Source organism: Lepidochelys olivacea, assembly GCF_965140295.1.
Source record: "Lepidochelys olivacea isolate rLepOli2 genome assembly, chromosome: 3".
Classification (NCBI taxonomy): Eukaryota; Metazoa; Chordata; order Testudines; family Cheloniidae; genus Lepidochelys; species Lepidochelys olivacea.
In genome coordinates this window covers 66,573,964-66,595,118 of record NC_140413.1, presented here as the reverse complement: position 1 = coordinate 66,595,118, position 21,155 = coordinate 66,573,964, and the positions used below count along the sequence as shown (strand labels likewise).

The 21,155-nt window shown below is 43.3% G+C and overlaps 1 long non-coding RNA gene across 3 annotated transcripts in view; it reads left to right on the top strand.

The window, feature by feature from the left end:
* Positions 1 to 3,311: 3,311 nt before the first annotated feature.
* The window catches only part of LOC311518682, a 42,730-nt gene continuing 24,886 nt past the window's right edge, over positions 3,312 to 21,155 (top strand). For 2 of the 3 annotated variants that reach the window (XR_014711071.1, XR_014711072.1), the window contains exons 1-2: positions 3,312 to 3,493; positions 4,817 to 5,006. This is a non-coding gene — a long non-coding RNA (uncharacterized lncRNA). The remainder of the gene's footprint in view (positions 3,494 to 4,816; positions 5,007 to 21,155) is intronic. The other variant, XR_014711073.1, reaches the window with a different exon arrangement.

Here is a 21,155-nt window from a genome sequence, read left to right as displayed (position 1 = left end):
CTATGATTTTATGAAGTTATTGGATTACCTGTGAGGGGAAACTGAGAGAGGGTGACACAGCACCACCCCGGCTATGAAAGGGGTGCTCAGGAGGCGGTTGGCCCTGTTACACTAACACTTTCCCAGGATACAGCACCCTAGAATATAATTTTCCCACCAGCCACAAATACAATCCTCCCCTCCCTCAGGCCCTTGGGAAAGCAAGGGCCTATGGAGTCTCCAAAATAGACTTCCACAAATATCAGTTGGGAATCAGAGAAAGTTACTCAAACTCCTTCACCCTTAAAGTGACTCAAGATTGGTTCAAGTTTTGGATGAATGGGCTTACTCATCTTTAGATGGTACCAGAGCTAGAGATGGGGTGCCTGGCCTGGGAATCCAGAACAGGAAAATGGTGGCTTGCTGTGGATGAAAGGGCAACAGTAAATGAAAATGTAAACATGCTCTATCATTCATACATTTGTGGGTTTAGCCACATGTATATGTGTGTGCGTTTAAATAGAGAAAGAAATGTGTTGTGTGTAAATATCTGTTATGTTCTCTCTATTAGGGCTGGTTGTGAATACGTCAAGTTTTTCTTCAACCTGCATCTTAGTCCAATAACCAGTTTTCTAACCACACACATCTCTCTTCCCTCACCTAAATTCTTATGTTCTGAAGCTTTCATGTTGGTCAAATAAAAAGTATCAGCACCTCATCTACTTGTTTGCATGGAGAACCAATGTTTTTTTTCACTTTAAATACCGTTTAGAGCTCTCTTTATGAGCTTCAATTAGGATTTTGCTATGGAGGGCTTATTAGAGTATTTTATTGGTACTTTAACACATTTTCTTTGTTAAAAGGTAGTTTAGAAGCTAGTTTAAGAAGCTTGTAAATGAGAGCTGCAGTGAGCTGTCTAGCACTGACAAACTCCTATCAACAGGCCTCCCAAAGGCTTTCTGAAACTCACCTGAGACTTGACCGTCATGATGCAACTGAGCTCCTGCTGGACTCTCCAGGAAGGGTGATTCTAAAGAAAACATTAGGGGATAAATATTAGCTGGACTATTTTTGGAATATTTGCCCTGAAGAGAAGAGATTTAAGGCAGGCATAAACTTTAATTTTGATCTGATCTAAATATTTATATGGCATCCAATTACTGTGATATCCAGGGGGCTGAACATAGGAATCCAGCTGAGCTGATGAAGTGGAAAAAAGAGATATTACTTTGATCAGTATCATGGGATAACAGCAGCAGCCATAGAAGTCGGCCAAAATTAGGAGTGCAACAACTCTTCTGATAAAGAGACCCTGTTGGCTGTAGAAACAATCCCCAGATAATGGTAAGAGACCAATGCCTGAGAAGTCCAACACTCAGACAGATTGTGGACAGGAGGTGGCATCTGAAGAGGATCTGAGGAGATGATGTCCCCTTTCGGTCAGGTGGGTTGCTGAGGCAAGGTTTTTTTGTTTTTTTTTTTAAATGTTCACTTAAACAAGTGCACAGGGCATTTTTAACCTTTGATTTCATGGTTTCTTTCCTCTTCCTATTTTTTCCAGTAAAAATCTGATATTTTTTAAAAAACAACTGGAACTGAATACTTTTAGCTGGGGACAATTACTGGTAGGAAACAGTGCTTTCCTCAGGGAAAATAAACACAGAAGGGAGCCCAAGTACAAGGTCAATGGTTATGGTGGCTGGTGAGAGCCAGTGTGCACCTGGAGAGAACAGGCCATCCTGAAAGGTACAAGGCCCAGTTAGAGTGTGAGATCAAGCCCTCATTGTGAATACCATTTCATATCCCAGCAGTCTGTCTGGCTCTTCCCAGGTTCCTCCTTTCGGACAAAAGGCGGAGGGTAGGGTAGGGGAACCTGGACCCTCCCTTTCCACCATTCACAGCCCAGGGGGAAGGGGTGAGGCGTGTCCCAGTCCCCTCTAGCTGATACACCACACCAACCTCTCCTGGGTCACTTCCTATCTTCCCTTTGTTCTCCTCAGTTTGGGGCATGGCCAGGGCACCCTGCTCTGTTCCAGCAGAGAGCTGCTCAGACAGGCTCAGTCATGCACACAGTCAGTAGGGACTTCCCAGCTCCCTTCTCAGTGTCCATTGATTCCACCTTGTCAGGGAGAATGGGGGAGAAAGAGGGGCTGGGTCAGGCCCCTGGCTGTCTAGTTGGACCTTCCCCACAGTCCAGGTCCTTCCCCTGTCGATTCCTCTGTTCCAGAAGCTATTAATTGGCTTCCTTCCTGCAGACAGCTTCTCTTTCACTCTCCCACTGCCAGAGTCCCCTTCTAAACAGGTCCTCCATTTGGAGCATGCTCTGCAGCTGCTGTGGAGAGGGGGTCTTCTTGGCCCAGTATTGCTCCATCACTCCCTTAATCTTAAGGAGGGGTCTGTAAATCCCATCTCACACACACCCTTTGAAAGCTTGTTTGTGGCACTCCTGGTTTCCTGACTTGCCAGTACTATCCCCATGGCAGACCCCAGCATTCTCTGGTGGTGGCCTTGCCCACAGATCCAAACTTTGTGGTCCTTGGAACCCTCTCCCAGTCAGATTCTTGGATTCTGCTCTGATATGCCCTTGCAATTTGGTGCTTATCACTTGAGTTTGTGTCACTAACAGCATGCTGCTATACTGGAAGGAAGAAGAGTGACTTCATCAATGCAAGGGACTGGGGTATTTGTCAATCTGACTTGTGATCTTGAGCAAATCATTTAACTTTCCTATCCCCTGGTGGTCCAGGATTGCTAACATGAGGATTCCTCACGATCTAAGAAGTGAAAAATCAACAAGTGTAAATGCTTCAGAAACAGAAGTTGGAATGTTTGTTATTCAAGCCTAAATTGCCCATTATTCTGCTAGGGCACGTTTCAGTACAAAACCATTTGGCATTACTGGATGAAACAGTAGATGTCCTCTTGCATTTGACCTTATGCACTAAAGTATAAACCCTTATTTCTTTTGCTTGGTTAATTAATTAATGAGATTAGCTATTAGATAAATAACTTATCCTCACGTTCAGCCCACTTGCCCAAATGTCCAGCTCTAGCTTGATGGAATGTAACATACAGGGTATGCTTTATTTAATATTGGAAGTGACTAGGACACTGTCAAAATATTACCCAGAGTGAAACATTCCAATCAAGCAAAAAGAAATGCTTGCTGCCTAGTTAATCATTTCCTATATAACTGCAAAGGGCTCAGAGGAGGTAAAGAACAATAGCACAATGAAATGTATTTGAACAGTTGACTGTACGCAAGAACTCAGAGGGCCTGTCTATGTATGAGAAATTTTCTAGAACCAGTTCAGCTAAACCAGCCCCAAAACTGGGTGGAGCCATAGTGGAGACCCAATTTAAGGCAGGCTGACCCATTTTTACTCGTTTCAAGACTATATCAAGATGAAATGCTTTTAAAACTGGTGAGAAAATGTCTCCTAGCCCTACAGGAACACATACAGAATATATAAACAAGTCCTTATGGGCCGCATTTATGTTTTTCTATGAAAAGGTAAGTACGTGAATAAATATTTTTCAGTCAATTCCACAGACTTTTTTCCCTATCCTGCTCTTCTCTCTTGGCCATATTCTATGTTTCCTAAATCTACAGTACATCACTCATAAAGACTTAATAGTGAAAACTGTCCACAGTTTATCTAAGGATCAAACAGCTGTTGTCTTCACAGGTCTTTCTTTTACTAATATGAATTAATGTTTTCCAGTGTAGTTTTCTACATTTCTGCTGGGGAGGCTAACCCTTCCCAGAGGCATTCTTTGGCAGATAGCAAAATAATTAGAGTAGCAGAGATATATATATATATTTTCTTTCCTCCTGGATAGATTACAGATTGGATATTGGCTAAAAGTGAATGAACACAGTAAGTATTTTAATCTTGCAATGATTTCATGTACTTATATACTACAGCTGGGCATGCTTTCCAAGCTATGAGCTACATCCTTAAGTTCTTAAATTATCTCCAATTGCAGCATATACTGTGTGGCCCAGTCCTACTATAATGGGAGAGGGAGTGGGCTGTAGTGGTTCCATTTCAGTGTCACTATAGAAATTCCTGAGCACTAGATAGTTGTCTTAACGGTGTTTTTCAGCTGGAAAGCTTTGGAGATCTCAATGTACAGGACATATTCAAGCCCAGCAACTGCTGCACTTGGTTGTTTTTGATAAGGGACAACGGGGCATGTTGGATGAAATTCACACACAAACCTATCATAAAGCCTAAGGGCTTTGAATGGGGAACTCTGAAGGGATTTGCTGAGAGATATAATACACCCTACAACCTGTAGGGGGAATGGGGCAGCTCCACATTCCTCCATGGTTGTTTGTAGCAAGGGATAACACCTGTAAGCCTTTGCACTTCCACTATAGACCTGTTCCTCCCACCCCAACACTACTCCACATTGCCCTACTCCTTCACATGTAAGAGGTGGCAACTGCCGTTTGCACACAAAATAAGAAGTTCATTTCCATATGTTCCCCACCCTCCAAGTGTTCAGCTACTCCCAGGGCCAGAGCTAGACTTCTTCCTTTTGGTCTTGTAAAGTGGGCCTGCAGTCAGAGGTGCCGCCTGATGCCTTTTACATGCTGCAATATTATCTTGGCTCCTCAGATCACTCCCCAAAAGAGCCTGGAATCCTGTTAATGAGGGCAGGCAGATTTATTCATGTTAATGTCAGCCCCTACATGTGCCTCAGAGACTTTTACTGCTTAATTCAGCTGGTCCTGGCCCCTTTGATTCGAGCCTGGGCGGGATGTCAGGCTATAGCAGTAACTTTAACAGTTCATGACTTGCTGCCTCTACTTTTATGTCTTTTACAGATACCAGTGGGGTCTTTTCTTCAAGCAGGAGCTGAAATCCTCCATGTCTCATGCCTCTGGGAATGATTCCTGCTGCTCGGAAAGAAAGCAAAGATGGCAATGTGACTGGGGACCCACAACTCCACCTACTACTTCCACACGTATGCTCGATACAATCATCTGTCTTACGAACAGCAAAATTTTTCCAGAAGTGGGTGGTGTTTGTTTTGCTTTTTGGTATTATAAGGTTCTTCAGAGTCTGTGTGTGGTTCTCCTGCCCAAGAACTATCCTCCTTTCATGCTCTCTTTATCAGGATTTACTGTGTGATGAGGGCAGGGCCAAAACCACACGCCATTTTGAAGTAGCTAATTCCTCAGTCTGTTTCAAGGTTTGAGGCTTGCTTGCTGGTCTTGGACACACTCTATTTTTCCTTCTGTTCTGAGGATTAGTTTTTAGTGAACACCTGTATCTAAAACCTATTTGAATATTTAACTATATTATAATGCAATCTGTACTTATCAGACTTTCCTTTGCATTCTTTACTTTTGCAGTGATAATTGCCATAATTAAGCAGGGGTAGATAAATAATTACCCTAGTGTTAATACTTGGATATCAAAGAAAGCAATCTCCTCCACATAATGCCCTGTCCTCAGATCTCACATCTGGAAATATTAGTGCAATTAGACGTTGTTTGATTTTTTGTTTTTGTTCATTGTTTGTTCATAACCTGTATTAAGGACTGATCCAAAGCACACTTGGAGTCAATGGAAAGATTCCCATTGACTTCAGTAGGCAGTGGATCAAGCCCTTGTTGTACATCTGTTTTCTTGTTCCATAATAAAAGCTTTAATCAGCGATAGAACAGTTTGGAATGCTTCCGGGAGAGCCTGGGTGTGGTACTCAAGGACTGTGCTGATCACTGTCTTGCTCCTGACTGAAGGTTGACCTGAGGGCCCTACAGAGCTAAAGCCAGGGACCGCTCCAACATGAACTAAAGGTTCAAGTCCCGTAGCGAGCAGCTGGAATAGATTCATAGCCTTTGTGACTTGAAGACAGAAGCAGGGATGCATAACACACAGTGAACAGTGGGTTGCACTATGATACAGTAAATTACTTGTACTTCATCTTGGAGTGATTTATTGAAATCACTCTCACTTTTTCTCCCTCAATTCCACATCCTTTCTTTGAATTGCCACATCTTTTTGCTCTATTTTTCTATCCTCTCCCTGATTATTTTCCTTCAGAATTGCTCTTCTGAAACTAGGTCACCAGGTGGGTATTTGATTTTGCAGGAGATCTAGCATCTCACACTGGCCTTAGGAGAGCTGAGTTCTGAAAGTCTCCTCCTTGAGGCCTTTCTCTTTGCAGTGAACTACTGGGCAGGTTTCCCCCTGTATCTTTAATCACGTTTCAAGACATTATAAAACATATAAAAATTCCTTTTGTCTCAACCACATACCTTAACAGTAAGAGATGTATCCTTAAATATTTCCTTAGGAAAAATTAATGAAGTGAATTAAAAGAAAAATTCTTTCAAGCCATTCCAAACAAACTCCTTTCACAGCCTTTTATCACGACTTCCTTGCCAGGTGGGAAATTTATTTAAGTTATTAAAAAAAATTCCCTAAAATTCTCAGCTGAAAAGTTGGCTTCTGTGTTTTCTACAAAGCTAACTCACCTGATTTGTCAGAACAGCTTGAAAATGAAGTGCTAACTGGTGGGTTTTATTGAAAGGAAACCAAGTGGAACAACATATGTATTTTCTTAGGAAACTAAAAAGCTCACAGTCCCATGGTGTTCCTTAGGGTAAATTCTTTGTTATGAATTACAACCTGCTTACTGATGAGTTGTTAATAAAAAGTAGACCTGCTGGGCCATTATTTTTTCCACACAGTACACCCAGTTTAGTTTTTTAAAAGTTTTCATTAATGCACAGAGTGTGAATAAATCTGTTTCCAATTTGTAATTGTTTTCCCTTCATCTGGACATTAATTTATTGCCAAATCTAACCCTCTTCTATTTTTAATATCCCCCCAAACTGACTAGAAAGAATGAGAAAGATTAAAACATTGCAGGATAGTAGGAATGATCTGTCTTTCCCCCCCCCTTAAATATCATCCAAGTGTCTGGGATCATGGGAAAGGGGCACCAGAACTCATATGGGGGCCCCACCATGTTTGGCTTTAAGAGCTGCCAGCTGGACTTGTATGTACTTGACAACATGGTCTGAAGGAAACAGTTGAGTAAAAGTAAAAACAGATGGTAACCTAAGGTGGCAGTACAACTTTATTTAACACAGTGGTTTATTTATTTATTTGTTTGTTTATTTTTTAAGCAAGCATCCGTTCATGGTGGGGAGTCTCCACAGTCACTCATTAATGCACTGTAATCTAGTGAATAGCACATCCTATTTGCCACAGAAATGTAGGCGATTAAGCTCAGTGCAGTCTAATATGAGCGTATTTCACCAGACGTTAACAAGTGGCTCTCTTGGTTATTTAATACAGAAAATATAGGCATGTGGCTATTGGATGTTGTTTTCCTCCTAGTATGGCTGTAAATTAAGGATGCAAGGCTGGCCCTTCATAATATGACTAGGAGACACTGGTGTATCACATTATGAAAAACTATTAATATCAAAGTGTAAAGCTATAACTCCTTTAACAGGGCTGTCTGCTAGGAGAGGCAGATTCCAGGGATGAGGAAAAGGAGAGGGAGGTTCCCAGGGTCTTTTTAGAGAGAGGGGCTGTTGGAGGTGGCAAAACTCCCCATAACCATCAAGAGCAGGAGGGGTCGGGGTGGGGGAACTGAACCTGGATAAAATAAAAGCAGCTGTTTCTAGTTCACTGAAACAGCGTGAACTGAACTCAGCGGCTTTTGCACTATCCTCCTTCGCCTGGTGTTGTCTGACACGGTGGACACCCCAAAACGAGAAACAGCTTCCTCAGACACTTATTTTTTGTTTTTTACAATGACATGATTTGAAATTGGAGTGAATGTTTCAGCAGCCCGGAACTACCAAGTGTCCGAATGCCTCCCACACTGATGACAGAGTGTACGAGCGGGTACTTGTTTTGTCAAATTGCATGTTTTCCCCCACTTTTTAGTTTTTTGGTTTACTTCTCTTAGATTTCTCCTTTAACAAGGTATAACTAAGAGCCACAGGGTGACGGCTGAAGCACCTGCCATACGTGAATTCCCTGCTTGTTATGAATGCTTGAAAAAACACTATGGCTGGCCCGTGCAGTGAGGCACAGTCCGTAGTGAAGGGTAGCATGGAGCTGCACTGCCCCACAGGGGCACTGGGAACCTTCCAGGACTCCTGCCTGTGCAGAGGTACAGCCCCCACCCCTTCTCATGTGGCCTGCTAGCTGTAAAGCAGGGGAAATTTATCTACCTTGAATTCTGCTTCTTTCTCTGAAGATAGCACTTAGGATTCCCACTCTTTGACCCACCTCCCCTCAGAGTTTGGGGTTCTCTGTTCCTAAGTGACTAGTTACATCCAGCGTCAGAGCTGTCCCTTGGGTAGGGCAAATTGGGGTGACCGCTCCAGGCCCTGCGCTTCAGGGGCCCCCGAGGGCCTGTGCAATTGGCCAATGCGGTCAGTCCCAGAAGACATAGGCATGGAAACTAGCAGTGCAGGGGGTGCTGCAGCACCCCCAGGCTCCTGACTGCTGGCCCCTCACCCAGGGCTCTGCTGCTGCCCCATACCCAAAGTCCTGGCTGCCACCCCGCATGCCAGGGGCTCTGCCCAGCCACTGATGCAGGGTGGGGCCCCCAAACTGGTGGAGGCTGATTTGTCCTGGGCCCTGCACCCCCATAGGGATGGCCCTGTCCAGAGTGTACAGTAGTTGTATGAGAGGGGTGAAGCAATGGGCCTCTGTCCCATTTAGGGAATGATGGTCACGATCTTAAATATCTTTGAAGTATCTAACTCCCATTGATTTCAATGGGAGTTAGTTGCTTACCTACCTTTGAGAATCTGAGCCTGGGTGCCCCCAGGGGAGAAAAGCGGAAGAAGACCTCACACTTTTCTGAGCATAGGGACTGAAATTGTGCCTGCCCAGAACGTCAGCTGTGTAAAGCAGCAACTTCTTGAACCCTCCCTCCAGCTATGCACTTGCATAAAGCCTGGGCAGAATCTGACCCTCAGCCGGTACTTCCGTTGTTTTATTATGCACTGAACTTATTATTCAGATAGATGGATGTAGCAAAATGTATCTCTATATGTACCACAATTGCAGTGCAACAATGCACCTGTCTTTTGGGTATGTCTATACTGCAGTTAAAACCCTGCGGCTGGCTTGTGCCAGCTGATTCAAGCTTGTGAGTCTCACTCTAAGTGGGGTGTTTCATTGCAGTGTAGACTTTCAGGCTCGGGCTAGAACCTGGGGTTTAGGATCCTGTGAGATGGGAGGGTCCCAGAGCTTTGGCAGTAGCCTGAGCCCGAACGTCTACACTGCAATTAAAGAGCCCGGTGTGCCTAAGTCAGCTGGCACACGTCAGCCGCAGGTGTCTAATTGCAGTGTAGACATACCCTTAGTCAGCACTTTTGCAATGGGGTGGAGAAGGGACTGTGTTAACCCTCAAACTTCTGGCATTGACTTCAAATTCTTCCCAACGTATTGTGCAGGATTTATAGACTGTATCATACAAGATGAAGGGAAAGAAAAAGAATGCTTACAAACCACGTAACTCTACGTTGGTCCCCAGAAGTGGTGACTGTGTTCGTTTTGATTAATTTTTAGGGACAGTTCCAGCTCTCCAAACCCTGGGGTGGGGTGTAAAGCCCAAGCATTAGTCTCTGACTAACTTCTTACAGTTTCTCTCTTGTCTTCTTTGCTTTCGACAGTGACTTGCTGTAAGCTGCTTCTACTTTCTGAAAGATGTCCGTGGTCACACTGTGCATGTTGGGCCGTTTGGCGGGCTAGAGAGACTGATGCTGACCCATTTTATATCACAACGTTTTTTTTTAAAACCACAGTTAATTCTTCCTTTTTGCCCTGGGTTATAGGACTTATGTCCAGAAACGATAGGAGCCTAGCACCTTCCCATATGATCGCTTTCTTTGTTTTAGCTGCTTGTAAAAACCTATCCCGGTCCCTGGACTCCTAAAGTGTAATACATATAGTGCCTCCAGAATTGCCTCCTCCAGCTGGGACTCTCATTGGGGATTCAGAATGCACATTCAGTTCAAATGGGCTCTTCAGAAATAATCAATAACTAACATGTCTGGCAACAGTTTACTGCACGCTATCTGTGACCAGCTCCCGAACAGGACTCTCCAAACACTGACAGTCTGTTCAGCTGGTGGCTTTCCAAGGTTTCCAGCCATCTCACTGTTGCTGCGTAATTTTGTATGTGTGTTAAGTCTGTAATCTAACTGTCCTTGTCCATAGATATCCTCCTGCTTCACTGCTTTCATTGCGTGCCCCAGGCAGTTTTCAACTCTCACAATGTGGCTCTTGGTGTTACTGAGTCATGTCACTACTTCTTCCTCTTTAGTGTCCTGGAAAGCCACCAGTGACTGTAATCTAGCAGGGTTTTGGTGAGTGCTGTACACACTCTTTTATCATATTATCATGCTTAGGGAGCTGAATGGAGGGCTCAACAATCCTGGCTGGGGAAATAGCAACTACTGTGTGGGTTGCATTCCAGAAGCATGTAGTGTAAGCAGAAGAGGGAAAAGGCATTTTAAACACTATTCTCAGGTCCATGCATCTTATCAGGCTCATCCCAATGCAGTAGTCCAGATTCCCTTGGACAGCTAGCAGCAAACAATGCTGTCAGCTCTGGAACTCTAGTGAAATGGACTTTCCTTCTCTGTTTGCAAGCGAGCTCTTCCCCTGAATCACTTCCTCTTGCTATTAATTAGGGAATCTCTGTTTGGACAACTTGGTTTGAGGAAGATTCAACTTTTACTGCAGCTGTTTGAAGCAGATTTGTTAAACTAAGTATGGAGCCAGATGTTTACCTGTTATCAATTTGTAGCACCATGGGTATACACAGCACTTTATTAACACACAAAAAGACAACTAGAGCTCTGTTGGTGTTGACATGCCCCCCTCATCTCCTTACAAACATTAATTCATCCTAACATCCAAGGATACTAATATCCCCATTTTACAGACATGAGGAACTGAAGCAGTTGGAGTTTCAGCTGTGCTGTATGTCTGCAGTTTTGATTGACCTCAGCAGGATTTGTGAGGTGTTTAGCACTTCTAGAAAATCAAGCCTTAAGTGACTTGATTAGGGTCAGACAGGAAGTCTGTGAGGAAGAGCTGGTAATGGAATCTGGAGCTCCGTCCAATGGCTTAACTACAGGACCATCTTTCCTCTTTGGAAGTATCCTCTAACAAAGGCTTTTTGATGTTCAGATGTGTCTGTGTTCAGTTATTCACCTTTCAGAAGCTGCCTTCTGAATTACAGCTAAAGAGAACTTTTCAGTCTGTGGCCAGCAGGAGGCATTTGCTTTGTGTGTTGACCTGTCATATTCTTTGCTTACTCAGAGCTCCTGCTATGTGAGTAGGAAATCGGTTAACAGCATACCTGTCGGCTTATTGCTAGCAGCACAGGGGAGAATTAGTTTAGCTGGATTTTGTTTTACAATTTCACTCACCTCTGCACTTCTTCCTTTCAGTGGGACTGGAAGGGTAAGTACTGAAATACCACGGAGAGGCTGTTCCTGCAGTATTTCAAGCTGCCTGATACTAGGAAGCACTGGAAACACTAATTCTGTGAGATTTCCAGGCTGATCTCCAGACTGTACAGTCTGGGATACATTTTGATAAGCTCTGGATAAACATCTCAATGTTAGGGGATTATATGGATCCAAACTTCTGATTACAGAGTCAAAGAAAGTTCTATTAGGTCATCTAGTCTATCTCCCTGCTAGTGCAGGATTGTTCCCTAATGTACATTTGGTAACGTTTTGGCCAGCCTTCTCTTCACAATTTAATATAGTTCACTGCTGGGAAAATTTCTCCCCTATTTTCAACCTAGATTTTCCTTTTTTTTAATTTTATCCCCTTTCCCTTATTTGCATCTCCTTCTGTTATGCCCTCAACAGCCCCCTTTTCTTCTTGGTATTTACTCCCTTCACAGTGGTAGACCATTACTAAGACCCACTGAATACCAGATCCTGATCTCCATTACATCCATGTAAACTGGGAATAACTCCATTGCTTTCAGTACAGTTATCCCAAATTGACATTGGTGTAACAGATTAGAATCTGGCCTTTATTCATCATTGTGCATATTTTCTTCCTTTAATAACTCCTCATAAGTCAATCTCCTTGACTTTTTTGTTGTTCTTGTTCTCCAAATCCCTTGACACTTGTTATATATCTTGCTGTATTGAGTGCCAAGCCATTATCCTGAGCAATCTGATCCAAGTTATATATAGACGGACTACCACTTCCCTGTTCTACGATGCAAAGCCTCTGGTGGTTGTCTTTTATCATAACAAAGGCCAGACTGTTCACATGGGGAGGTCTACATCTTCACACCTAACCCCCTATTTAGGTACTTAAATAAAAGCAGCCTGGTTCTGAGACTGATTTCTGAATGCACACCCCTTCCTATTATCTTCTGTGGAATTTGGGGGTGCTCAGTATTTCTGAAAGATCACATATTTAGATGCCTAACTATGGATTTTGGGAACCTAACTTTGGGCACATAGATTTGAAGATGAGGGACTAAGAGCCTGATCCAAAGCCCATTGAAATCAATAGCATTAACTTCAGTAGGTTTTGATTCAGACCCTAAAATAGTTATCTATTGGCTTTCTAAAGAGCCCCATACCACAAAACTATTAACCGCATATAAACGTTCTACTTTAGGTCAAATGGAAGTGGCCTATGCTTTTGGAACAAGAGCATCTGAGCTCTAACTCTGCTGTCTGTCTGTATTCTAAGTGGCCATCATGCGTAACAAATATTTATTCTAACAGAATTATAGATTCAAATAACTGTGTAATGAGTTTTTAATACAACACAACAGCAGTCACACTTAAAATACATTTTGTAATCTATCAGCATTCTTACAAGGACTACATTACATTGTTAGGGGACAGAATAGCATGCCTCATTATTTCTGTTTATTAATAGGTGGTTTGTGCTGATTATTTTAAATCTAATGAAGTTTTAATTAAAGAAGATATCGTGATCTAGTAATTTTCAATCTATGTAATATCCCTTTAATCGCAAAAGGGACAATTTGAGCCCCTGTGCTGGGGGTAGAGCATAAGAAATACAATTGTGCTGGCTTGTGTGCTGGGAGGGGGCGAAGGGGAAGACTGCTACAAGGTAAGGCCCCAAATGTGTAGGTATTTCTCCATTGGACACTAACCTCCCAGTATGTATTAGTGCTTGAGATAAACGATTTATTGGGAACCAGCTACACCCTGAATCTGATATTTCTATAATGAAATTCTGGAGGACCCCAGTATGGGCCTATTTATATTTGGAACAAGCCCTGTGTTAGAAAGTCATGATTGGAGACAAGCGTCTGGGTGAATTTTCCACATTGTGTACAGAGTCCAGCTGGAAAATAAAATCACAAAATGAGTATAATATCAGAATACATCTTACCTGTGTATATTACAGAAAGGTAACTGTCAGTAATACAGTACATGACTGAAATGCCATTGTTTGTAGCCTGATGTTTGACTGATGCTAAAAAAAGAAAGACACATGTAGTAAGGGAAAGAAATAAGAAAAGCCAACATCATTACTTAGAATGTATATAGCGGTAGCACCCAAAATATGCTAGGCTGTATATAAACACAGGGGAAGCCACAGACCTTGTAAATAAAGTATCATGGAAGGATCCTGTTTGACGATTTCTGTGTGTAATTTTATCTATGATACTTTTATGGAAGAGTTCAGTTGAATGTCACCATATCCTTAACTAAGCAACATTAACTTTTTTTTGGAGGGGGGCAGGGGAGGTGCATGTATATCATTCTATCATGCATTTGCCTATAGTACAATAGAAGTTATGTAAACAGGCTTTCCTAAGTTTTGATTAATAAAATATGTGGGTCATTTCCACTTGATTCACACGATACTTGGCAGGAGATATTTTGTCTGATAGGAAGGAATTTTCAGGCATTTTATTTCCAGACAATATCCTTCTGTTTCTACTTTGTTTCAAGGGTTCAGTTCCTGGGTTTGCCACAGATTTCGTGTGTGACTCGTGGGCAAGTCACTCATGGAAGAATTTCAAAGGCACAAATGATGTGTATGTTCCTAATTCCTACTGAAAACCAAATAAGAGTTAGGCATATGAGTACCATCTGAACCTTTGAAAATGGACCCCTCCATCTCTCAGTGGGTATGTCTTCACTGCAATAAAACATCCATGGCTGGCCCAGATCAGCATCTTGCACTGCAGGGCTATAAAATTCCAGTGTAGATGTTTGGGGGACCTTCTCCCCTCTCAGAGCCTGGGCTCAAGCCAGAGCCTGAACATCTACACTGCAGCTTTATAGCCCCACAGTCTGAGCCCCATGAGCCTCAGTCAGCTGGCCTGGGCCCTGCAAGTGTTTTATTGTAATGTAGACATACTCTGAGTCTCAGGCAAGTCTACGCTACAAAATTAATTCAACCTAAGTTACTCTGATGTACAGCCATCACAATAATTTAGTTGGTTTTAGACATTCACACTTCACTTCCTTGTATTGGTGACAGGGCTGGATTGAGGGACAGGCAACCCAGGTGACCACATGGAGTGCTGGGCTTGGGGGGCTGTTTTTGTAATTAGCAACAAAAGGGAAAATAGAATGTTTGAAATAAAATGTTTCAGGTATTCCATATGTAGATTCATTTTTCACTAACCACCTAGAACGTTCTGGACCTTTGTAGAATCTCATAGAATCATAGAATATCAGGGTTGGAAGGACCTCAGGAGGTCATCTAGTCCAACCCCCTGCTCAAAGCAGGACCAATCCCCAATTAAATCATCCCAGCCAGGGCTTTGTCAAGCCTGACCTTAAAAACTTCTAAGGAAGGAGATTCCACCACCTCCCTAGGTAATGCAATCCAGTGTTTCACCACCCTCACAGTGAAAAAGTTTTTCCTAATATCCAACCTAAATCTCCCACACTGCAACCTGAGACCATTACTCCTCGTTCTGTCATCTGCTACCACTGAGAACAGTCTAGAGCCATCCTCTTTGGAACCCCCTTTCAGGTAGTTGAAAGCAGCTATCAAATCCCTCCTCATTCTTCTCTTCCGTAGACTAAACATCCCCAATTCTCTCAGCCTCTCCTCATATGCCATGTGTACCAGTCCCCTAATCATTTTTGTTGCCCTCCACTGGACTCTTTCCAATTTTTCCATGTCCTTCTTGTAGTGTGGGGCTCAAAACTGGACACAGTACTCCAGAAGAGGCCTCACCAGTGTCGAATAGAGGGGAATGATCACGTCCCTCGATCTGCTGGCAATGCCCCTACTTATACAGCCCAAAATACCGTTAGCCTTCTTGGCAACAAGGGCACACTGTTGACTCATATCCAGCTTCTCATCCACTGTAACCCCTAGGTCCTTTTCTGCAGAACTGCTGCCGAGCCATTCGGTCCCTAATCTGTAGCGGTGCATTGGATTCTTCTGTCCTAAGTGCAGGACTCTGCACTTGTCCTTGTTGAACCTCATCAGATTTCTTTTGGCCCAATCCTCCAATTTGTCTAGGTCCCTCTGTATCCTATCCCTCCCCTCCAGCGTATCTACCACTCCTCCCAGTTTAGTATCATCCGCAAATTTGCTGAGAGTGCAATCCACACCATCCTCCAGATCATTTATGAAGATACTGAACAAAACCGGCCCCAGGACCGACGCTTGGGGCACTCCACTTGATACCGGCTGCCAACTAGACATGGAGCCATTGATCACTACCTGTTGAGCCCAACGATCTAGCCAGCTTTCTATCCACCTTATAGTCCATTCATCCAGCCCATACTTCTTTAACTTGCTGGCAAGAATACTGTGGGAGACTGTGTCAAAAGCTTTGCTAAAGTCAAGGAACAACACGTCCACTTCTTTCCCTTCATCCATAGAACCAGTTATGTCGTCATAGAAGGCAATTAGATTAGTCAGGCATGACTTGCCCTTGGTGAATCCATGCTGACTGTTCCTGGATCACTTTCCTCTCCTCTAAGTGCTTCAGAATGGATTCCTTGAGGACCTGCTCCATGATTTTCCCAGGGACTGAGGTGAGGCTGACTGGCCTGTAGTTCCCAGGATCCTCCTTCTTCCTTTTTTTAAAGATGGGCACTACATTAGCCTTTTTTCCAGGTTCTCTTAGAACCTTCCAGACTTACTGAAAACTACATTTCCTTGAAGCTTCTAGAATGTTGTCCACCATGTCCTCGCAGGTATATAGGAGACGGGGCGCTCCCAGTCAGTCAGTGAAATATACGAAAAAAGTGAAGTGAAGTGAGAGCCATGCTGCGATATTGTGAACCTTGTTTTATTGTGTACTTGTGAAAGTGTACTTTTGTTTTAAGACTTGAAGAGTGTAAGTAGTGACTAATAAAGAACATATTTAATGAGACACCAAAGATATCTATTGAACCCTATCTATGCAGCAATATCAAAGAAATACTATTACTTCTTATGCCATGCTTAACGTGTAATGTTTGATTACTTTCTAAGACGGCGGAACATAGACTTTTGCCCTCCCCAATACTGTGTTTTCCCCTGTAGAAAATAAAAGATCCCACTGAAAAAGCCTTCAGGAGCTCAGTATAGGAAGTGAAAAGCTCAACTACAATCTAGTTTGCAACAAGGGGCAAATTTGATGGGAAAATGTCTGAAACAGAACAACATAGACTGCACTTTAGGCAGCGATTGTCCCAGTGCATAAGAAATTGAGGAGTGAAGCGTAAATGATGGAAGTCCTGTTACTAAGGAATTAGCAGATTTACTTGAAGATAAGGAATGGAAATATGAGAAAAGTGATGGAGAGTCATCCAGTTTTCCTGAAGGAACAAAGGAGAATGATGATAAAGAAGAATGTGGCTCACATGAAAAGGAGAGTAATGACAAAGGAAAATCTGGTTTACTGAAAAGGAGAGAAATGATAAAGAAGAATCAGCCTTGCATGGTGACAGAAACAGCAGTGAGAAAAATTGCACACCACAAATCAATACATCAGATCCTGCTTCATGGGCAGCAATCCTAAACTCTGCTAATATTGATTGTACAATTTTGAACTGGCTGGGCAAAATTGAGGATACGACCCTTCCAGTAAATGCAAAGAAGCAACACTTCTCAAAGTCATGCAGTGAAAGAGTGGTTGAGAATGGTGAGAAATTGAATTGGCATTGGCTAGTTTATTCGAAATCAACTGACAAAGTCTTCTGTTTTTGTTGCGAAAAATGTTTAACAAGAATGCCAAATTGTTACTTGTGCTTTCTGGGTACAATTACTGGCATAACTTAGCTGATGCTCTGAAGTAACATGAAAAGTCACCAGGCCGTAAAATAGCCTGGAGATCGAGTCCAGGCTCAAGCTGAATAAATGCATAGATGCAGAAAACCAGCTCATTTTTAATGTAAAAACCCAGCATTGGCGGAATGTGCTCGAGCATCTGATCTCAATCACCCTCTTCTTTGCAAAGAACAATTTGGCTTTCTGGGGCTCATTGGATAAGTTGTTCACTGAACATAATGGTAATTTCCTCGGTTTGGTAGAGCTCCTTGGGAAATACGACAATGTCATATTGCATGAGCAACCACGCTGAGTAGTTTGTAAAGAAGCTATGGACCATTACTGCAGCAAAACAATTCAAAACGAATGGATTGACCTTATGGCAAGGAAGGTGCTTGATAACATATTATGTAGCTAAGCAAAGTACTATGCCATAATAATGGACTGCACTCCCGACATTTGTCACAGTGAAAAGATATCATTTACAGTAAGGTTTGTTGATGATGAGGATGACTGTATCCAAGTAAAGGAACACTTTATAAGTTTCCAGTCTGTGGATGACTCTACTGGAAAAGGCTCAAAACTGTTTATGAATGTTTTGAATGAGAATTAAATAAAGCTTCAGGACTGTTGTTGCCAAGGCTACGACTATGGTGTGAACATGAGGGAAGAAACAGTGGCATCCAGGCAAGTATCCTTGTGCTGAATCCAAGAGCTTTCTTCATGTCTTGTGGCTGCCATTACCTTAACCTGGTTGTGTCAGATGCAGCATCATCTTTAGATTCAGTATCTCTCTTCGGAGTACTGCAAAGGATATACGTCTCGTTTTCAGCATCGGCTATCAGGTGGAAGATCCTCATGGAGAACATTACAAATCCGACCATGATGCCGCTAAGAGACACTTGCTAGGAGAGCTGCATTGACAGTGTAAGGCCAGTGAGATAACAAGTGACTGAGGTTTACGATGATCTGATGGAACTGTCTCAGTCAAGTAAAGCCTAGGCCGGAATCTGACACAAGGCTCAAAGCCTGGCAAACCAGATCACTGGCTTGAAATTTCTGGTCTCAACTGTGGTTTGGCACAATATCCCATTACAAGTAAACGTTGTAAGCAAGGTATTACAGACTCAGTCGATGGACATCACGACCACTAATACTTTAAGAAGCCGCCTTGATTTCGTTGTGGCCTACAGAGACAATGGAGTTGAAGATGCCATCACTGCTGCCAAAGAAATGGCAGAAAACTTAGGAGTTGAGCCTGTCTTCAAGGAAACTCGTATTCATCAGAAGAAGAGACAGTTTGGGTACGAGGACAGAGATGAGGTGGTGCGAAGCTTGGAAGAAAAATTCAAGAGGGAGCTTTTTCCTTGCTCGTTGACACTGCTCCAGTGTCCACTGAAGAAAGATTTGGACAAATGAGGCACCATGAAAAGATCTGGGGGGGGGTTGTATGATCTTAGTAAGCTGCCTGTGGACAGAAAAATACTCTTGAACAATTGTATGGACCTCACCAGATGCTGACACATGGGAAATGTTCAGATGTCAATGATAAAGACCTCTGCTTGTTGAACTGGACAACATCCATCACATTTTGTCACACAGGAAGCATTCTTCACTCTAAGTTCTCCAATTCATTCATGATGCAGAGCTGAAGGACACTTTTCCTAATGTGTGAATAGCTTTGAGGATTCTGTTCAGGCTGCTGATCACAGTCGTGAATGGTGAGCACAGATTTTTGAAGCTCAGGCTCATTAAAATATATCTTTGATTGACAATGGCTGATGAGAGACTGATGATGCCAGAGATGTCAAGAGTAACAAGAAGGGTTTCTTCAGGTATGTTGGCAACAAGAAGAAAGCCAAGGAATGTGTGGGCCCCTTACTGAATGAGGGAGGCAACCTAGTGACAGAGGATGTGGAAAAAGCTAATGTACTCAATGCTTTTTTTGCCTCTGTTTTCACTAACAAGGTCAGCTCCCAGACTGCTGCGCTGGGCATCACAAAATGGGGAAGAGATGGCCAGCCCTCTGTGGAGATAGAGGTGGTTAGGGACTATTTAGAAAAGCTGGACGTGCACAAGTCCATGGGGCCGGACGAGTTGCATCCGAGAGTGCTGAAGGAATTGGCGGCTGTGATTGCAGAGCCATTGGCCATTATCTTTGAAAACTCGTGGCGAACCGGGGAAGTCCCGGATGACTGGAAAAAGGCTAATGTAGTGCCAATCTTTAAAAAAGGGAAGAAGGAGGATCCTGGGAACTACAGGCCAGTCAGCCTCACCTCAGTCCCTGGAAAAATCATGGAGCAGGTCCTCAAAGAATCAATCCTGAAGCACTTGCATGAGAGGAAAGTGATCAGGAACAGCCAGCATGGATTCACCAAGGGTAGGTCATGCCTGACTAATCTAATCGCCTTTTATGATGAGATTACTGGTTCTGTGGATGAAGGGAAAGCAGTGGATGTATTGTTTCTTGACTTTAGCAAAGCTTTTGACACGGTCTCCCACAGTATTCTTGTCAGCAAGTTAAGGAAGTATGGGCTGGATGAATGCACTATAAGGTGGGTAGAAAGCTGGCTAGATTGTCGGGCTCAATGGGTAGTGATCAATGGCTCCATGTCTAGTTGGCAGCCGGTATCAAGTGGAGTGCCCCAAGGGTCGGTCCTGGGGCCGGTTTTGTTCAATATCTTCATAAATGATCTGGAGGATGGTGTGGATTGCACTCTCAGCAAATTTGCGGATGATACTAAAGTGGGAGGAGTGGTAGATACGCTGGAGGGGAGGGATGGGATACAGAAGGACCTAGACAAATTGGAGGATTGGGCCAAAAGAAATCTGATGAGGTTCAATAAGGATAAGTGCAGGGTCCTGCACTTAGGACGGAAGAACCCAATGCACAGCTACAGACTAGGGGCCGAATGGCTAGGCAGCAGTACTGCGGAAAAGGACCTAGGGGTGACAGTGGACGAGAAGCTGGATATGAGTCAGCAGTGTGCCCTTGTTGCCAAAAAGGCCAATGGCATTTTGGGATGTATAAGTAGGGGCATAGCGAGCAGATCGAGGGATGTGATCGTTCCCCTCTATTCGACATTGGTGAGGCCTCATCTGGAGTACTGTGTCCAGTTTTGAGCCCCACACTACAAGAAGGACATGGAAAAATTGGAAAGAGTCCAGTGGAGGGCAACAAAAATGATTAGGGGACTGGAACACATGAGTTATGAGGAGAGGCTGAGGGAGCTGGGATTGTTTAGCCTGCAGAAGAGAAGAATGAGGGGGGATTTGATAGCTGCTTTCAACTACCTGAAAGGGGGTTCCAAAGAGGATGGCTCTAGACTGTTCTCAATGGTAGCAGATGACAGAACGAGGAGTAATGGTCTCAAGTTGCAGTGGGGGAGGTTTAGATTGGATATTAGGAAAAACTTTTTCACTGTGAGGGTGGTGAAACACTGGAATGCGTTACCTAGGGAGGTGGTAGAATCTCCTTCCTTAGAGGTTTTTAAGGTCAGGCTTGACAAAGCCTTGGCTGGGATAATTTAACTGGGAATTGGTCCTGCTTCGAGCAGGGGGTTGGACTGGATGACCTTCTGGGGTCCCTTCTAACCCTGATATTCTATGATTCTATGTCACTTGCTATTTTATCGCTCAAAAATGCCATTGGCAAGTCTTTGGATCTGTCTGATGCTGTGCTTTGGTTCACGAGGGCAAAAGTGAGAAAAGCGATCTTTTGAACTAAAGGACTAGGGTTAACATTCTGAGACTGTCAGCGACTGTAACACTATTTAATACTGATCCACTGAATGGTGGTGCACAGTTCAATTTCTTGATGTTAGTACATTTCAGTTATTCTTCAAATCAAAAAGTTTCTATAGGCTTAGCAGAAATAACTTTTTTCTTTGCTTATGTAAGCAACTCAGTGTCGGCACTGACACTGTG